Raw genomic sequence first — 18661 nt, 5'->3', positions numbered from 1 at the left:
TTCCTCAGGCTGCATGAGAACCATGTCTCCAGCAGAGACGTTGAGCAGAAGGTCATGTCACTCACAGGAGTAATTCTTGTCTCTTTGGATATAGTTTTACAAACCTCTGAGAGTTTGAAGGTGATTCAGGGCACTTTTGCCTTTGTTTCCTACTGGTTTGGCAGTGATGGGAAACCTGCCTGGGTGTTGGAGGTGAGGCTCTGAAGTTCTATTACTGCTGTAGTGAATGAGCTATAAAAAGTAGGTTGTTTCTGAGCAGCCTGGTAGAGGTGTTCCTGTTCTCATCAGCAGAGGGAAGAGTTGACTTGGATCTCACCCCATCAGGCAAAGCAGAGAGAGAGGGAGGGAGGGTGGCAGTTCCCTGAGCCTTGCTGTGTGGGCTGGGAGGTGAGCTGCAGCTAAAATCAGACAACTCAACTTTCACTGCAGCTGCTGAGCTGTGAGCAGGAGGAGAGCCTGTGCTTTGATCTTGCAGACAGAGGTTTCCAGCTTGATGGAGCAGTTTTTTGGGAGTCTGTTTGGCATCTGTGTGGCCAGTTTACTCCGAGTTTGCTGGTGCAGCCAGTGCCTTTGCTTCTTTGTATTCTTGTATTCTTCTTTGTATTCTCAGCCTAAAGCAATGAGAAGTGCCCTTGGGCAGCTGAATCAGTCGTCCCTAAGCCCAGCTCTGCTTCAACTGCAGGTGGATCCATAGCTCTGGTTGTGGATTCATCCTTCCTTCAATGTCCCCACTCACTGGAAAAACAAAAAGCCTGAAGTTTTACATAACTGACCTTTTGGGTTTGAAAGTAAGACTGAAAGTGCAGACTGTATTGAACTTGCTACAAGTACCTGGCCCCAGACCTGAGTCACTAAGTACAGATGCTGACTCTGTAGCTGGTCTCCACCTTGTAACCTGCTGTGTTGGGCTGGCTGAGTGTGTAGGCTTGTTCCATGGCTGTGTCATAAAATGTTTTTAGTAGTTACCTGCAGCTTCAGTTCCCCTTGATAGCAAACCTGTAGACTGCAGTTGGCAGCAGTGTTGTTGCTTGAGGCTGAGGACAGATCTGCTTTGTCATTTGGATGAGGACCTCTTGCTGAGCTGTTGGCACAGGTTGTGCATCTGCTCTCCTCCAGGCTATGATGGTTCTGCTTGTATCTTGTCCCTCCTGAACCTCTTCAGAGGCAGTGTTAAGAATCCCCCTTCCAAAGGCAAGATCTGCTTGACTGGCTGGAGAGAAGGGCTTTGCAGAGGCTTGCTGCCCTACAGGAGCTCTTCACAGCTCAGCTTTGCCCCTGTAGTAGCATCTTTGTATTTACAGCATACCTGACTGGCCTCAAAGTGTCAGAATGTGCTAGTCCTGATCAAAGGCAAAACTGCTGATACACTCTGGCTTTATTCTGCCTAGAGCAAAGGCAGTGAAAAGAGCAAATTCTGTATTAATGCTGCTCCTCTGCCTTCTCACCTTCTGCTCCTGAAAGCCTGGCAGGCTTTTGTGGCATTTCAGAAGACAATCCGTTCTGATTTGGCTTAGAGTGAAGAAAAGCTGTGAACGTGGTGAATTTGGAGAGAGCAACATAAATGCTCTGGGTACTCCTGTGCCTTTACTGACTCCCTTGTGCGTGGCTTCATCAGCAGGGACAAGCAGGATAGCATGACGAAGAGTTACAGCTTGCAGCCCAGAGAGCTTTGGGAGAGGGGAACAAATGAGAGGAGCCCAGCAAGATCTAGCTGGGATCTCAGCATCACCCATGGCCAAGGGAGATGCAACCACAGCCCCAGTCCTGCCTTCCCTGTTGGAATCAGTGCTGTCAGCACAGCGTTTTGCCTTTTTTGTTGGTGTTTGGTATGGGCTGTGCCACTCCCCTGCCCTCAGTGCATCCCCCTCCTCCTCCAAGCCCAGCTGTCCACCCTGTTGGGATATTTCTGTGAGCTGTTGATAGGGACAGAGTGTGGTGGTGCCTTGTGGATGGTGATAAATCACTGCTGCTGACGTGTCCCTGTCTTGTTGGCTCTGTAGAAAATCTTGGGGACAATTGGCTTTATTTCTTGATCCCAGATGGGAGGAAAAACGCTGGGGAAGATAGAAAACAACTTGCCAGGGGTAGGAATACTCTTGGCAGAAGCCTCATGGAATAAAGAAAGCACTTGCAGAGCAGCATTGCCCCAGTAGCCACAGCAAGACCTAGGGCTTAATTCTGGCTCGGGAGCAGTGAGCAAGTGACTGTCTGACATGCAAGGGCTGTGTTTTGCTCCTAGATCACGCTCTCTGTGTTGTCAAAACACATGGGTTTGGCCAGCTGGAAAAGAGAAGCATCAAAGATCTTCATCCAGCCAGTTTGTTTGCCTTGGGCCTGATTTTGTAGCTATAAATGTGCTGTGATCAGGCAGCGCGGGCGTAGGAGACTCGCTGCACTCCACATGGACTTGTCAGGCTTTTTGTTTTGTTATTGAGGAGGAAAAGGGATGGAATTACTTTTTAACTTTGGCTGTCAGCTTCCCTCTGGAGTGAGCATTGCTGCCACAGCTGCTCTGGAAGGGGATAGAGGTTGGATGGCAATGAATTAGGAAACTGATAGTGGGGGGAAAGCAAATTCATCTGCAAGTGTGCTTGGAGGTGTAAGCTACCAGGAATAAACCCAAACTGCAGCTGGCTCAGTGTTTACTTCTAAACAAGGACTTAATTGCCTTTTTTTTTTTTGTTAATTTAAAACTAGTGGGACTTAATGGGAGTGTTGGGTGTTGTGTGGAAATGGGTTGTATAATCCCAATTTGCTAGTTTAGGAATTGGTAACGTGTTAACTCGGTCTTGTAGCTGGTTGCTCACGTGGCAAATAATCTTCTGTTGCATTCAGCTGCCAAAGAGATTGCGTGCTGGCCTTTGCTGTGGGCCAGAGGGACAGCAGAACTTGCCAGTTGGACAGTGAAATGTTTGAGATGTGTGATCAGGTGGTGGAGTGGAAGATGAGTTAGCAAACTGTGAGTGCCACTGACCTTTTATTTCGTGTGTGCTGAATTAAAATGTACATTTCTGGGGTTTTGTTTGGATTGCAGTCATCTGAGTTTGTTTTTTGGTTTTTTTTTTTGATGAAAAGGGAACTCAGATCAATAGTGTTCATTAGCTTAATTAAAGCAATCTGCACTTTTTTTCATTGATTGATACTCCTACTTCCCCTGAGCAGGTGTACCCTGTTTCCACGTGTATTTTGCACTCACCACTTCAACGTGACACCAGTGGATTCATCTGGGCATCTCCTGTAGGCTGAGTGTAAATAAGTCTCTATAAAGTGGTACTTGATAAAAATGAAGGTGAAACACCAGGCCTCTGCTTTGTGCAGAGGGTAGATTGGGGAAAAAGGTGAACTGTTCTAAAATGCCTGCTGACATCAAACGCCTCAGTTTTGTGCCACAAACATCCATGTGGGACATAACTGTGGTTTGAACAGCTCACCTGCCACATCTGCTCCCCTCTCTGAGGAGTGGGGGTTTGTCTGTCCTTTTCTTGGAGGATTTGAGAGGAACAGGCTGTAGAAAAGCCAGATGTGACTTTGCAGCACTCAGTCTACTTCATCCCAGGTATCAGAAAGCTGAGCAAAACGCCTCTGCTACTTTTACACCTGATCATTGTTATCCAAGGAGCCTTTTCCAATTTCAAATAATAAAAGGAAAGTTTTGTGAACTTAATTCTGCCTGCTTCCTTTTTTTGTTGTTGTTCCAAAGGAAAGGAGTTGGGTGAGTTCCACCTAACTTCTGGTGTGCAGCATTCTGGCTTCCACCATGTGGTAAGAATTGATTTCCCTTCCTTTTGGGTACTTGGTGAGTGGTTAAGCTGATTTCCTGAAGGTGTGAGAGACACCCCCCCACACACACACCTCATGCTCTTCCCTTCTGCCTGTTTTCTGTTCTTTCCTCTTGTGTCTCCCCTGGGGTGCCTATGGTGCTCAGCTCCCTCCTGCAGCAGAAGCTGGGGCTGGCAGAACTAACAAAGCCCTGAAAAAGTCTTTGGCCTCCCAGCTTTCCCTTTATGAAAGGAAGTGTGTGGTGATCCTGGAATCTTTTTTATTCTTCCTCCTTCTTGGTGTGAAAGACATCAGCTGGCACAAAACTGACAGGAGGGATGGGGGGGGGAGGCAGCATGTTGGTGTAAGTCCCCATCTTCATGGAATTATGTGGTCTGTGTTTCATGGAATCATAGAACATTTTGGGTTAGAAAGGACCTGAAAAGGTCATCTAGTCCAATGCCCCTGCAGTCAGCAGGGACATCTGCTACTGGAGCACGTTGCTCAGAGCCCCAAACAACCTGACCTGGAATGATTTCAGGGATGGGGCATCTCCCACCTCTGTGGACAAGGTGTGCCAGTGTCTCACCACCCTAACTCTGAAAAAATGTCTTCCTTCTATCATCTAGATCTCCCTGCTTAGTTTAAAACCATCACCCCTTTTTGAAACCCATTACACTTTCATCATGTGTGTGTCCCCCTCTTCAAATTCACCCCAACAGTGGATCTGAACTGCTCTTGATGCTTCCAAAAGACAGATGATGCTGAAATGGGAGAATCTGTGGCATAAGCTCAGCTGCCACCAAGGAGTTGTTCATCTTTGTGCAGCATCCTGGTTGTGTGCCAGGATGTGGTAGAGTCCCTAGTTTGGTGTGAATGGCCTGAATCTTGCCTTTACTGGAGTGGATGTGGCTTTTGTAACCCAGTTCTGCTTTTGTAACCCAGTTCTGCCAGTAAGTTTCTTGGCAGATGATTTCTTGGCAGAAGAGCAGATTGAGAGGGGACCTCATTAATGCTTATAAACATTTAAAGGGTGAGTGCCAAGAAGATGGACTCTTCTCAGAGGTGTCCAGTGACTGTAGGTACAATGGACAAAAAACAGGACACAGAAGATTCCACATAACAAAAAAAAAAAAAAAAAAAAAAAAGGCATTTTGAGGGTGGCAGAGCACTGGACCAGGCTGCCCAGAGAGGTTGTGGAGTCTACTCTGGAAGCATTCAAAACCTGCCTGGACATGATCCTGTGTGATATACTCTGGGTAATCCTGCTCTAGCAGGTGAATTGGAATAGATGATCTTGAGAGGTCCCTTCCAACCCACACCACTCTGTGATTCTGTGTGATTATTTTTGAGGAGCCCTTGGCTGTGGAGCACTAAGCTACCAAAGTAGCTTATTATTTCACACTGGAAATAGATCTGCCTTTCATGGTGGTGGTTAGTTAAGGCACTGCTACAGCTCTTTGAATGCAGTCCTCTCTGAGCATGTCTCTTCTTCCATTTCTCCCTGGTTTTTACCACCAATGCTCTCCCTCAGTCCTGTGTGTTAATTTTCTGGTGCTGAAGGCAGATCTGACTCCGCTCCTTCCCATGAAGTGTTCTGTGGATGATCTCACAGTCGTTCAAGCCTTAGCAAGGGAGAACAGCAAAGCATGTTTAACACACATGCAGTAACTCCTACCATATGTTTGGCCTTCAAGGAGCACAAATGTAGTTTCTCAAGTGGCAGCATTTCTGCATACCAACCACATGCACCTCCCAAGTGCTGGCTTGCTACCCTGCCTCTCCTTCCAAAGAAGCTCAGAAGTGTGAAGGTTCAGTGCTTGGACAGCTTAACACCTCCTGGAGAGGAGGAAGGTTAAGCCTTGCTCATCTCCTTTGCCCCTGGACAAGGAGTGAGGAGGTATCTGTGACCTGGCAGAGGTGTTCCTCAGCAGGTGGGTTCTTCTTTCTGCTTGGTGATGGATGAATGGCTTTTTCCACCTTCTAGGGGTAAAGTCCTGAGTGTCACAGCTGGTTATGGGCTGTTAACTGCAGAACAAGCAGAGGGTTGTCCCTGTAGTTCTTAACTCAGAACCTGAGGCCATTTGAGGGCAAATTTTTCCCTCTCTGGGAAGATGGTTGCTGTGATCAGGCATGTCCCATGCTGGCCTAGGGACTGTGTGTGTAGCTGTGTCTTGGTCTCCACTCAGGGCTGTGTTTCTGCTCTGCTGAAGAGGCCACTGCTGCTGTTTATGGTAATGCTGCTTTTTCCTTGGCTTGTTCCTGAAAACCACAAGGCTCTGGTGCCTCAGCATGGAGTCAGAGGTCTGTTGACTCCAGCCAGGAAGGAAGGAAGGTGGGTCTCCCTTCTTAGTGCTGCAAGTATGTGCCTGAAAATCAACTCCCTGTGTGAGCCCAACTCCTGGCAGCAGCTGGAGCCCTTACCCTGGGGTAAGGATGGGGTGTGAAAGCCACACCAGGGTTTGTAGTTCCCTCTCAGGGCAGTACTTCTGCCTTTCTGCCTAATGTCTGCTTTATTTTTGGCTGTGGGGAGACATGTGCTCTCTGACCAGCCCTGGCAAGCCAGGCTAACCTTGGTCCAGATGTTGTGTCAGCTTCCAGAGCATCCTTGAGCTGTGTGAAACAGCATCTTGGTGGTCCTGATCTCTGCTTCTTCAGGAATGGGCTGGAACAAAGGATTTTATTCAGAGTTGCTTGGGAGTGTTAAAATTTGTCACTGTTGTTCTGCTATCAGCCACCCTGATGAGCTGCTCTTCCCTGCCTATGAGAGTGGAGCATCACCTGCCCTCCCTCCTGGGGCAGGAGAAGATGGAGGGGGCCAGACCCACACAAGCATTCCCAGAGGGCTGCATTAGAGGTTTGGAGTCTCCATGTTGAGTCTGGGGCCAGGGGCAGAAGGAGGAACTTTACCCATCTTGGTCCAAGGGCTGGTGTTTCCTAGATTCCAAACCTTTGGAGGCACTGAGGTGGGGAATGTTCAGCTGTCCAGGCCTGGGTCTGCCCTCTCCTCTTTGCATCCCTCCCCAGTGTGCAGGCTGGGAGCAGGATGAGCAATTTGGTGTGTGCTTTCCTCACTCCACTTCCCAGCAGGGCTTTGTTTCTTCCTTCTCCTCCTAGTGCAGAAGGTTAATTAGAGACAAGCTCTACCTGGCTAATTAAAGGCACCTGAGCTCCTGCGGTCCCTGGGAGTTGTCACCCTTTGGCTTGCCCACTGAGGCCTTCCTGCAGCAATTGCCGCTTGTGCCGGTCCTGCCTGGCTGCCTCCGTGCCTGGCCGTGCCTTTAGGACCCGCGGTTTAATGTCACCGTGTCCCTTTTCACCCCTAGTTCGGGGTCCCCCTCTGCAGGTCGAGGCTCCTTCGGGGGCCGCGGCAGCTGCTGCCGGGCGCGGTCCGGGACTGTGGCGCAGTGCGCCCGCCAGGGGGCGCCTAAAGACTGGACACGGACACGCGTGGGCTTCCACCCCCCCCGCCCCTCTCCGATCAGGGGTAGGACTGGCGCCCTGGGACAGGGTGCCTATGGGTTTTGGGACCTCTGGGGCTTCCCTCCAGGTGGGGGACACTGGAGGCAGCCCACTGGGATGTGAGCATCCCACAGGGAACTTCTCTGGGAAGTGGACACCCCCCAGGGACTATTCACCCTATGGGACTGAGCACCGCACAGGACCTGGGTATCTCATGGCGCCTGGGCCCCCCATCAGGCTGGGCACCTCATGGGACTGATCACTCCACTGGGACCTAGGTACCCACAGGACTGAGCATCCCATGGGACTGAGCACCCTACAGGCCTGGGTGGCATCATCCCTGAGAGCCAGGCACCCCCCCCTAGGGTGTTCTACCACTGCCTGCCAGTTCCACACTGGTCTGCTGATGAGCAGCCTTGGGCACATCAGTGTCATGCTGTGTGGTGGGGATGTGGAGGCCCTGGTGAATGGATTTACCAGCAGCCTCTGCTGGAGGAGGTCTGTCCCAGGGAGATGCAGGGACAGGGCTTTCTCCTACCAAGAACTGAGAGGGAAGTGAGCCAGGTAAGGAAGTTCTGACCTCTTCTGGAACACAGAATGAGGTGAAACCAAACACTGTTGTGAAGGATGTGGGGATAGCAATGGGATGCTGTGGCCACCAGCTCCCTCTGAATTATTCAATAAGCAGCTCATTACCTGACCTGATGCAGTTCCATCCCACATCTTGCTCCATCACAGTCTGTTCCATCTTGATGTTTGTTAGTCCAGGCTGGTGGGGTCCTCAAAATCCACCTGGTGGAGGTAGGATCCAGGCTGAGGGCACAAAATGCCTACTGGGGCTAGGTCTCCTATTAAGGCTTATGGGCTGCTCCAAGGTCACATTGGAGAAGTGAAAGCTGTAGCATCTTCCCTCTTCACCCACTGATGTACTTGTCACACCACCCACCCTTCTCCACCTAAACAAATTCATTCCCATCAGCTATCTCAGTCTGTCACTCCAATGCCCAGGGGACAGCCCAAACCCACCTTAGTCATTGAGAACATTTTGTGCCACCCCTGAGCCAGGGAGGATGAACTGCTTTAAACTGACAGGCAAATCCATCCCCCTCCTTCTCTCCCCTTCTCAGCCTTCATGTCTCACCTCTCTTCAAAGTGTTTTTCTCTCCGGCTGCTTCTCCTTGTGGCTTTTTCTCACCTTCTCATCCCTCTCCTCACCTCTGGCAACCCAAATTAGTCACAGGTCTTGCAGCACAGCCTGGTTTGTGGAGTCACTGCTCTTCCCACAGAGCCTCATTTGACCCCATGCCCTTCAATTCCTGTCACAGTAATTCCAGAGACACAGAGCAAGTGTCCTTTGGACAGTGGCTCATTACCTGTTCCAGTGCTTTGATCCCACCCTTGCTCACAGCATATTATGGGGGTGATTTGCTGCTAACTGCCTGATGCCCTTCACTTGCAGTGCTGGATCCAGCTCTGGAATCCTCAGCACAGGAGACACGGATCCGTTAGACTGGAGAAGGGCCAGAGGAAGCCACAACAATGATCCAAGGGCTGGAAGCCCTCTGCTGTGAGGACAGGCTGAGAGAGTTGAGTGTGTTCAGCCTGGAGGAGCTTCTGTTATCTCCCAGGCTGTCAGCAGGGCTGGCTCGGCCCCTGTGTGTTGCTGCTAATTAAAAACAAACGAGGAGGGGACGGCTGCAAGCGCTGCGCTGGGTGGCGGCTGCTGATCCGCTCCCTTCAGGACTTCTGCAAGTTGCTCAGGTAAGGTGGGAATTCCGTCTTCTGCCACTCAGGAAGGGAGAGATCTTGGGTGTTATTTGTACTCCTCTCTCAGCATCTTCCTTTGCTGTAAAGGAGAAACCTGCCCGGACTGGGACCCTTCCTGAAGACTCCCGCGTGGATAACGTGTTTGTTGCATCCACCACCACATCTTGGCTCCTGCTGCTTTGTTAAGGAGGAGGTGCCAAATTGGCCTTTCACCACCCGGTGCCTGACAGGAGGGCAGCTGGCAGCAGTCACCACCAGGGGTGAGCGTTTTTCTTCGCAAAACAAGCAGATACGGGGAAAAATAGAAAAAGCCAGCTGGGAGCCAGGCAGCAGAGGCTGTACCCCAGTCCTCGCAGTGCTGGGTGGACAATTCCCCTGTCCCTCTTTGTTTTCTCTAATTGCACAGCCAGGCCTCCCGGGCACAGCCTGTTTCTTACCCTGTGCTGGTACAAAGCCCAGTGGAATGGGGCTGGGACATGCTGACCCGGGAACAGGGAATACAAACGTGGAAGAGGGTTTTAACTGGTCTGGGCTTTGCCTGGGACTGATGCTCAGCTGCTCAGTGAGCCATGGCCACAATGGTAAAACCCCCTTCCCCAGGAGGGCCTAAGTGCTACTCCCAGAGGATCACAGATTGGCAGAATGATAGGTGTTGGCAGGGACCTCTGGAGATCATCTAGTCCAATCCGCCCTGCCAGAGCAGCTTCACCTAGAGCAGGTTCCACAGGATGGTGTCCAGGTCACTGATCTTGCAGCATGGGTCTCCCCCGCAAGCCAGGAGCACCTCCAAGCCCCCTGGGATGGAAGGAGGTGCTGGGGCAGCACCACAAACCAACAAAGCAGGGTCCCTGTAGGGGGCTCAGCAAATTTAATGGTCTTCTTGGAGCCTCTTAGATAGGGTATCATCTTCTCCTGCTGTGCCTGAGAGCAAGTCCTCTACAATCTCCTTTTGCAACTATTTTCTTGCCCATGGCTGGGTTGTTCCACGCAGGAGAGGGCTCAGGGAGGCAAGGTGGAATTACAGCATTACAGACAAAACCTTAATATAATCTTCCCTGCATGAACAGCGTTCTGGGGAGGGGGAGGGGAGGGGGAGAAGACAGGGAGAACGTTCTGCAGTGTGGGCTTCAAATGAGGCAGGCTGCAGTTCAGGATGTTGGCTGAATTGCTTCATCACTGCTCCTAATGGCTTAACCAACAAAATCCATATTCATAAATCAAACCAGGAGGGTGAGCAACCTCTGTTCAGCTCTGCTGCCAAGCTGTGGTGCAGCCCAGGAAGAAGGGCAGATTATATATCCCAGGCAGCATCTCTGTGTCTGTCTTCTGCAGCTGCCATGACTTGGCCTTGGTATTTACTGAGCCCAAGGAGAGACGATAGCATCAAATCTGTCTGTCGGCGTCTGAAGGATTAGCTGAGTCAACCAGGAAAAAGCTGAGCTAATTTATCCTGCTATTTTCAGTCCTGAGATGTGCCCTGGACGTAATTTCACCCTCAATTACAGATGCCATGGTTCTATAGAATGCAATTAGCAAAAAGGTTTGTTTTTTTTTTTTTTTTTTTTTTTTTTTTTGGTGCATTTTTGGAGTTTAGGATTTGGGCATTGCAGTGAGGTGATGGTAGCTCTGCAACCCAGGCTAGCTGATGAGATATGGAAAGTGGAATCAGCAGAGAGATAAAATGAATGTATCTGGGCTCTCTGGCCAAGGAAAACGTGGTGGAGGCAGGAGAGCATCACAGATGCGTTGGCAGAAGGACCTGGCAGTCTCTTATCCACCACACAGGGCTGTTGCCAGGGCCAGGTCAGATCAGATGCAGCTTTTTCTGAGCCCCCAAGGACAGAGAATCCACTGTTTTCCATGCTGAAGTCCCACAAAGTGTTGTTGCAAAGTCTGTCTTTGCCCTTTTGCAGATGCTCTTTGGGTATCTCCCACCTCAGACCAGACCACCATATACTGGCATGCTGATCACAACCCCAAACCCTCTGGCTGGACCCTCCCCAGCATCAAAACATCCCCAGACTGGTGCCAGCTCTCTCAGAAGAGCCTTCCCAGCAGCACACTTGAGGGCACAGCAGCCTCCCTACTGCAGCCAACCTGGGCTTGCAGCATCCCACCAGCTGATGGCTCTTGACATCTGCAGGGCAGATTCATCTCAGCCCCCCGATGTAGGAAATAAACCATTTCAAGGGGGAAAAAAACCCCAAACAACAACAACAAAACAACCAACCCAACAAAACAGACAAAAAAAAAATCAAACCAAGATAAACTGGAGGAATCTGCATCTTTAGTAAAAAGCAGCATGGTTTTACCAACAGTTTAGCTATTTACTAGGGAGTTTAGGAGGGGTGTGGGGTAGGGGGGAAATGGGCTTTGCAGGCATCCCTGGGGGTTGTGTGGCTGGCTGGATTCCCAGCTCGGTAAGGGTGAAGGCAGCAGCTCCCTGTGACGAAGGGGCCAAAAATAGAAACTTTCCTGTGAGCAGAGAGGAATAATACTTTTCCTGAAGCTGTGCAATAGCCTTGAGGCTTGCTAACGTGGTGATAAGCTGTTGTTTGCCTGTGTGCTCTGGAGCAAGCGTGGTTTATCTCTTCCTTGTTCCAGCCCTGGAGGGAAAAAAAAAAAAATAAGGCAAGCCAGCGATTCAGCTCCTGTGGGACCACCAGGTCTGTATTTTATTATTTCTCTATTCCACCAGCACCTGGAGATCTGCCTTGAATTACAGCGTGGCACAGCTGATGGCCCCACCGTGCTTTTGGATTAAAAACCAGAAGCAGAAGGTGCAGGGGGGCTCTGCAGCTTGTAGGGGGATGAGCTGAGCAGATCTGAGGCCTTGATTTGTGGCGTCGGTGGGTTTGGGGAGCTGTGGGTGTTGACACCCAGCCAAGCTGCTCCCCAGAGCTGCTTGGTGGTGTTGGGAGGAGGAAATGCTCACAACCGCCTGAGCAAACAAGAGGCCCCGAGGCGGAAACGCCTGGGGAAAACCCCAGCCTCCTTGTGCAAAGCCCAGGCTGTGGGGGGAGGCTTAAATCTCAGGTAAAAGTAGGATTCTCCCATCCCTCTTGCCCCCAAACTTCTGCTTTCAGGGGGGGTGGTGCAGAAGCACTGCCAGTGGAGAGAGGTAGTGGTGCAGAGTTTGCTGGGCAGGAAAAAGACTTCCTGCCCCCCTCTGTGAAAGACTTAACATCGAGCTAATCAGCTATTTTATTACCCGGTTTTATTCTTTTACTATTATTTACCTGGGCAATAACGTTTGTGACAGTTTAGTGGCCAATGGCTTCTTGCAGCACCAGCGCCATGTGGGTTTAGATGATTTTTAGCACCTTTAGGCACCCTCTGCAGGTCCCCTCCTTTGCCTCGTATCTGCCCTGAAGCACAGCTGATAAACCCCGAGCTTTTCCCAGCTCCAGCCCCTCTCTGGGCAGAGGGATGATATTAAACCTGAAACAAATTGCATTGTGCATTCGAGTGAGGATGCTTGAATGCATTTTCTTTGCCTAATGACGGAGGCAGTGGGAGTTGCAGCACCATTAATTTCTCCTTTTGCCTCCTGTGAGCTGGCAGCAGCTCTCCCTCTCGCCTGGGAAGTGTCACAGCCAAAGGGTCAGATGCTCTCCTGCAGCCCTAGCACCTTTTGCACCAGCTCAGTGATGAAAAATAAACAGAGCAGCCCAGGAAACATCGGGGTGGGGGGGAGGTGAAGCTGGGAGCTGCAGGGACGCAGGGTTTGCAGCGAGCTCTGGAGGAGCCAGCCTGGCCCCAGCATCCAGAGCTGTTGCTTCCCATGGTGTTTCCTTCTGTTTTGTGCCTTTTGAACCTTTGGAGGTTTTTTTTTTTTTTTTTTTTTTTTTTTTTTTTTTTTTTAGTTTGGTTCTTTTTTTTTCTTTTTTTGCTGTTGATGGAGGGTGGGGAGATGAGGCGGCTGCTGGGCTATAAAGTGCTTCCAGCCTGGAGGAAGATCAGCCATGCTGCTGGCTCTGGGGATGGGAAACTGCTGCTCAGAGGACAATAAAGGTTATTAAATGTCAGGGAGAAATAAAACTGCCCTTTTTTTGCTGCTTTATTTTTTTCCCCTCCCTCGGCTGAACTGGTTTGCAGGCACTTTGTGTTGCAGTCAGAGCAGGGGGAGCAGGGCACCACAGGACCTTGCGGCATCCCACTGACGGAATTGGGATATGGGGTTACTCCTCGAGCCCTTGGGGGGTCTGGCTGTGGGTCAGGGACCTGCAGACCTAGTAAGGGTAGGATGAAATGGGTGCATTCCTGTCATGGCACAGCCTCACAGGGGGATAGGCAGGTTTGGGCTGCTTGGGGCTGCAGGATGCATCTCCCCACCTCCATCCCCGGCTGCTAACATTGCTCCGACTGTTTACCAGGCACGAGGGCGTTGGTGACAGCACAGGAGGTGGTGACACCACGGCTTTGCTGGCCTCTGCCACACCTCTCTTCCCAGCCCCATGCCCTGGTGGCTCTGGCGCTGTGAACAGCAACAGGTCTTTCCAGTCCTACCCCCGTGGTGCTTGGGGCCACGTTTCCGCATGCAGAGCCTTCAGGAGCTGCTGCTGCAGCTCTCAGGGCATGTTGGCAGCAGGGTGGCACCTGGGGAGAGGGAAGAGCAGCAGGTGCATCACATTGTTAATCTTTTATTTTGACAGCCATAGCTTTAATTAATCATCATGCACCAGTAAGGGCTTGCAAAAGGATCCCTGTAACACTGGGTTGTGTCTGGCCTCACACTGAGCTCGCCGGGGCACGCAGGGCATCGCCTTCAGCTCAGCGCTTCTCACCCCCTGGAAGGAGCAGCCCTAGGGAGCCAGAGCCCACAAGTTGAAGGTAAAAAGGCAAGAAGTTGGTGCTGTGGGGTTCCTCAGGGAACGTTCTGGGGCTGGAGCAGCCCCTCTAGGCTCCCAAAGGGTGGGTTAGCTGATCCCACTTGGAAGGGCTACTGGGAGAAAATATTGGGTGCTGGCCTGCACCCCCACGTGGTAAGAAGGAGGTGTGGAAGGGCAGAATCTGGTGAATTTGAGGGAGTTTGGAAACTGGGGGGTTTGGGGTTGGGTTTTTTTTTTTTTTTTGATTGTGAACAGGATGAGCCCTATGGCAAATGATCCAAGTGTAGCTCCCAGGAGATCTTACATCACAGCATCTCCCCTGCTCCCCCTCAGAGGCTCATCCATGGCACTGCTGTGACGCTTTCCCTGTATTTCGGACTCTGCCATGCCACTGCCTCATTCTCCATGGGACAGATGGTTGCAGGAACAATTGCTGCCTCAAAAGGCTGCTGTACTTATCAGTTCCTTGTTGGGCTGCTACCCACATGTGTGGGAGCAGGGAGTAGCAGCTGTCTGGGATAACAGGACAGGAAGCGACATTGCACAGAGCACTTCAGGAGAGCCTGATGGGGTTTTGCTGGGGAAACAGCTTTGGTGGGTGCAGGTAAAATGGGTTTGGTTGGTGTGTGTTGAGAAACAGTCACCTGGGGGTGACTGGAACTGGCTGTCATCCCATTCCAGTCTGTTCCATCTCATCCTGTCCCATTTGTTCCCATCCCATGCCATTCAATCCCATCTTGTTTCCATCCCATCCTGTCCCATATCGTCCCATCCCGTTTCATGTTATCTCATCTCAGCCTGTCCCATCTCATCCTATCCTGTCCATTCCTCCCATCCCATCTTGTCCTATCTCATCTCATCTTGTCCTGATCCATCCTATTGATTCTACCTACCCCATTCCATCTCATGTCACCCCATCCTATCAGGAGGAGCACACAACACCACATAGGGCTGCAAGCCCACAATGCTAAGATGCCTTTCATGGCTCCTGGAGTTAATTTAATCACTTTTCTCCTCTTCTTGGTTGTTGTGCTCATGAATTTGAAAGCTCTGAAAGCAAAACAATTAGGGACAGGCTTCCCAGGGGATAGAGAGATTTTCTGTCTGGAATTGCAATGAGTCTTTCATCCTCCCTGTCCCTACCCACATGCTGCTGGTGGGGAAGGTGGATGGTGATGCTCAGCACTCCATGCTGCATGGCAAGGATTGCAGAGGGTGGTGGTGATGTTCAACTATCAGACCCTCAGGAAGGACAATAGGAGAACAGGTTGGTCCAGAGGGAGGTTACACCCACGTGAGGTGCTCAGGAGAGGACTGGAGAGGTGACCTGCTTGGAAAGCCACAGCTCCATCAGGCTTTGGAAATAAAAGCAGGAAAATAGCATTTGGTCCTCTGCCAGCATTGTCGTGCCCTCAGCATCCATGTTGTTTGTGCTTGAGTCATCTGCATCACCTTGCTGGTGACCTTTCCTTTGGTGCTGTGGCCTCCAGCACCTCCCAAGCATCCCCTGCACTCATTCTGAGCTGCTCATGGATATATGGGGACTGTGTGGCTGCCATGAGGTCTTTCTCTCTGGTGTGTGGGGTGGTGATGAAGGCCCATGCTCTGCTTGGATAAGATAGCACACTTGGAAGTGATATTAACTGTGGCCTGTCACCCTTTCTAGCAGGAAAAGAGAGGGGGGACATAAAACATAGGAGCTGGAGAGGCACTGCAGGTATCAGAGAGTGGCATGTGCTGGGCAGGCTGTTGGAAACACAACAAGGTTTTGCCCAGCATTGATCTAAGGTACTGAGCTCTCTGCACTGCCCTTCCCTGGCAAACCCAGCAGTTTACACAGCTGAGGTGTTTCCTGCCACACCAAGGCCCCTTCTGCCACTGTGGGAGTCACCTCACGATGCTGGTGAGGTCCCCAGCCCCGTGACACTGTGGCAGCAGAAGGCTGAGCTGTTGCTTGCTGAGGTAACCTTTGCACTCCTGGCAGCTCTACATTTACTCCTCACCCATCCTGGGTGCTTTGCATGGGTGGGAGGGATCAGAACCATCGTTGTTTCTCCCAGCTCCACCACTTCCAGCACTCCCTGGGTGGTTTATCTGTGCTCCCATGGGCTGGTTTACCAGGAAAGGTGGGGACTGGTGAAGGGTTTGGAGAACAGGTCTTGTGAGGAGCAGCTGAGGCAACTGGGGTTGTTCCCTAAAACCCCCTGAAAGGAGGTTGGAGCCAGGTGGGGGTCAGCCTCTTCTCCCAGGGAACAAGTGACAATAGAAGAGGAAATGGCCTCAAGCTGCACCAGGTGAGGTTTAGAAGAAACTTTCTCACTGAAAGGGTTCTCAAACGCTGGAACAGGCTCCCCGGGGAGGTGGTTGAAACCCCATCCCTGGAGGTGTTTAAAAGCTGCAGTGATGTGCAGCTGAGGGACATGGCTTAGCAGCAGACTTGGTAGAGTTAGAGAATGTTTAGACTTCATGGTCTTAAAGGTCTGTTAAAACTGGAACCATTCTGTGATTCTATGACAAAGAGCAGTGCTTGGGAGAATGGTTTGAACTGCAGGTGCAGCTGGAGCCCTGCCCTGGGGCCATCTCACCAAGGATGGTGTGAAAGCAATGCCAGTGGTCTCCAAGGGCGCATGAAGAAGAGCGTGGCCAGCAGGTCAAGGGAGGTTCTCCTACCCCTCTACTCTGCTGTAGTCATGCCACATCTGAAGTCCTGACTCCAGTTATGGGTTCTTCAGTTCAATAGAGACTAGAAACTATTGGAGAGAGTCCAGTAGAGGCTATGATGATGCTGAGAGGACTGGAGCAACTCTGTGAGGAGGAAAGGCTGAGAGGCCTGGGGCTGTTCAGCCTGGAGAAGAGCAGCCTGAGAGGGGATCTGATCAATGCTCAGCAAGAGCTAAAGGGTGAGGGACAAGAGGATGGGGCCAGGCTCTTGTCAGTGGTGCTAAGCAACAAGACAAGGGGCAACAGACACAAACCAGGACGTTCCATCTGACCATGAGGAAAAAATTCTTTGCAGTGAGGGTGCTGAAGGCCTGGAGGAGGCTGCCCAGAGAAGTTGTGGAGTCTCCTTCTCTGGAGAGATTGCAAAACCACCTGGACATTGTGATGCTGTGCAACCTGCTGTGGGTGACCCTGCTTTAGCAAGGGGGTTGCACTAGACACCCTCCAGAGGTCCCTTCCAACCCTCACCATGCTGGGATTCTGTGATTTTTTTTTTTTTTTTTTGACAGTGCAGATTCTAAGGAGGTTGTGGGTAACTCTAACACCTCTGTCCTAATGTGCCTTCACCTGCCTCTTCACTCAGCTCTTCCAACACAAAAGCTGTGGCAGAGGTTTGTTAATCAAGAGCACCTATAGAAGACCTGATCAGACTTCTTCTACTCTGAAGAAGTTAGCATCAAGGAGGGCTTGCCAGGACAGCCTTGGCTGGCTCTGCTTTGCTCAGCGGGGAGGACAGTGTCAGCTGGCGATGCAGTCATGTCCCCTTGATGTGGAAGGTGGGTGTGAAGCTGGGGTTTCAGGTCCTGAGACACTTCCATGAGTGAAGAGAAGGAAGCCCTGGTGACCTCTGCCTCAGAGATTCAACCAGGTATAAGGAAATGAGAAGATTTTCCCGAGCATTGTGCAAATAGGGGCGTTCAGTCTGGGAGGGTCCAGCTTAATGCCATCAACCAGATTGGATTAGGAAGGATTTGCAGAGGGCTGGGCTGGAGGAGCAGCTTGTGGAAGGGTTTGAGCAGCTATGTCACAACCATCCGTGGGGTTGCAACAGGCTCCTGTGTTGCGTGCTCACTCTGGGGTGTTGGGTTTGAGGGCTCAGGGAGCAGCCAGGCGCTGCTGGGCTGGGCAGAGGGGAGATGGTGTGAGGTGACCCTGGTGTGCAGTGACGATGGGAGGGTGGTCTGGGCTGTAAGAGGACACGAGAGGAACATCAGGAACCCGACGTCCTCCTGGTCTCGTGAGTCTGAGCCAAATCCCTCAGGCCAGGAGATGGTGGAGGGTGAGTACCTTTGGGGCTTGGATGGTTTCATGCCCTCGTGGGGCATTTTAATGCAAATTAATCGTTGTGCAAGTGACTTGGTGGTGCTGAAGTTTCTCCTTGCCCTTGTCCATGTGTTTTTGCTGTGCTCTGGGTGTGCTCATGGACAGGGTGCTGGGCAGCCTGCAGCCACAGCAGAGGAGCTGCCCATCTTTCACGGGGTTCACCTCAGACTGCTCCTGGGGGGCTTGCAAGCAGGGCACAGACTTTGGGGCTTTCCTCAGAGTTTTTATCTTGTTTCTCTCTGCTCTTTCTCTGCTCCCATTCCTTACAGAAGGATTTTCCTTCACATCCTTCTGGTTTTGAAACTCTGGCTCCATTCTGAAGTTGTCAGTGCCTTTGTCTATGTCTCATCCCCAGCCCTGCTGTCCTGGGTTGCTTTTCACTCAAGGGTGTGAAGCAAAAAAAATTGCCCAATAATTTAGTAACTTCCACAAAAGAGGTTCTTCCTCTTGTAGCTGTGGTGTAGGTGGGGATGATGCTCTCTGCTCAGCACCAGTTCCTCCTCTTTGCCTCCCTGCTGGTGCTGGAGAACCAGCCCTGGCAGCTGTGAGCTTGGCTGTCTCACCATGCCCGCCTACTGCTGGAGTCGTGCCGTGTTGTCACCAGGGAAGGAAAATAGGCCACTTATCATGTGTGACAGACACAGCCACCCCCAGAGCCTTTGTCTGCAGAAAGGGGAATGGAGGGATGAATTTCCATGTCAATCTGGGGGCAGAGCTGTGGCTGCTACCCTGTTTGGTCTATGGGTGCCCATGGGCTCCCTGCGAGCTGTGTGCCGGAGGGAGGATGTGGCTGCAAG

The sequence above is a fragment of the Indicator indicator genome, chromosome 19 (genome assembly GCF_027791375.1).
Source record: "Indicator indicator isolate 239-I01 chromosome 19, UM_Iind_1.1, whole genome shotgun sequence".
In the NCBI taxonomy this organism is placed as follows: domain Eukaryota; kingdom Metazoa; phylum Chordata; class Aves; order Piciformes; family Indicatoridae; genus Indicator; species Indicator indicator.
This window is presented reverse-complemented; position numbering follows the sequence as displayed.